We start from the raw sequence: 1,773 nt of genomic DNA on the forward strand, positions 1-1,773 counted from the left end.
CTTGAGCACACATTTCTTGAAAGGTGGAGAAAGCAAAAGACGGAGAGGATGGACTTTTCTCATGTGTGGGGGGTTCGTAGACACGCCGGGGACACATACTACTGATAGAAAACCATGGAAAAGTGCATTTTGCATAATATGTCCCCTTTAAATTATTTGGATGAACAGATAGAAAACGGTAATGGACATATTGCATTAGATTAGCAGAATAAAATAGAAACACGTGGCAGCTAACATTCTGACTCTGCATGAATACCTCATACAACCCCACCTCAAATAACGCAAACTGTCCCTTTGATCCATTTCAAGCTCTTCCTCTTTATATACAAATGCCTTAATGAGCAAGGACCAAGCTACATCTAACTCCCTGATTAACTATGTGCCTCCGAAAACACTGAGGTCATCTACTGCTGCTTTACTGAAGGTTCCCAACAACCCTTCATCAGTTACGGCCCAAAGCTTTGGAAAACACCACCAATAGATATCAGATATTGGTATAGAGTAAAACACTTACTGCTACATTTCTAGTTTGAAAGGTGCTGTACAAATAAAAAGTATTATCATTATTACAGTGTAGACACTTTCCTTCTCTAATAATGAACATTGATAAGGGATTTCTTACCAAAGTAACAAAGTGCATTTCTCCCCAGAAGCCTTGAAATGGTGGCAACATGGCGCCATGAGGAAACTACAGGAGAGAAATCTTTATTAGTGCGTTGTATTTCTATCATCTCCAACGTCTGGTGGAGATGGAGACACTGAAAGAAAACGTGATTACAGTTAATTTGTAAAACATTTGCTATAGACCTTATTATAAGGATCTTTTGTTATTGTTGTTTTGCTGAGTGATTGTCCTCATGAAACAGATGGGGGGGGGGCATAGTTTTTTAGTTAATAGTTTGTTAAAGAGCGGAGGATTATATATCCTCCCTTCATAAGAAGAAGGATATGAATGAGCTGGTCACTAAGACTCATTCAGAATATTTAGATACACAAGTGTGTCATGGTCAGTGGTCTTCCTCTGCTGACAGGTGTTTACCTGATACCAAGTCGTTCGTTTTCATGAATGCAGAGTTACAGTTTAATGTAAAATGAGACTCACTTGTCAGAATATTTAGATACGGGTCAAAGTCGTTGGTCTCCCCCTGCCGACAAATAAACCAACATCCCCAGTAGCGATGTTGCTGATGAGCAGAGAGCAGCTACTGGAAAGACTCAGCCCAGCAGCTCGAGCTGAGTTCATCACAACGTTTCCATTCCTGACTTCAACTATAGAGTCAGACTGCTCTCTGTTGAATATCCATGTCACTCTGTCACATGGCAGAGTGGCGGCCTGTTCAGGTCAGTAGGAGGGACTGGATCCTGCACCGATGCCTGCTGAACACAACACACACCAATGTCATATCCAACATATGAGTATTTCATTTCACTTTTAAAAATGCTAAGTCACATTTGGTTAATAAACCAAACGCAAATTCTGCTCCATTGTCTTTGTATATGTAGCTCATATACCAGTTTTCAACATCCTTACCATCACACTTAATGTGTAACTTACTTACATATATTAAAATATATTAAATTTTAATCTTCAGTCAGATGACTGTTGCCGGATGGTAAACTGTATCTCAGGTTGGGTTCCCATCCAAATGTTGTGCAAATGTTAAAAAGAATGAGTTAATGAGTTAGATTGATAAAAAGTGGGTGGTGCTTTTTCTCCAGTTGTCTCCATTAAACCACTGAAGAAGAAAGTGCTGTGAGATGAAATGAGTAATT

At 39.4% G+C, this 1,773-nt stretch overlaps 1 protein-coding gene across 1 annotated transcript in view; it reads right to left on the minus strand.

The window, feature by feature from the left end:
- The window catches only part of LOC147817158 (uncharacterized), a 12,973-nt gene that overhangs the window by 2,585 nt on the left and 8,615 nt on the right, over positions 1 to 1,773 (minus strand). The window lies entirely within an intron of this gene.

The sequence above is a fragment of the Seriola lalandi genome, unplaced genomic scaffold, assembly GCF_002814215.2.
Source record: "Seriola lalandi dorsalis isolate HSWRI2012SDOR001 ecotype SW California unplaced genomic scaffold, Sedor1 jcf7180002055009, whole genome shotgun sequence".
NCBI classification, from domain to species: Eukaryota; Metazoa; Chordata; class Actinopteri; order Carangiformes; family Carangidae; genus Seriola; species Seriola lalandi.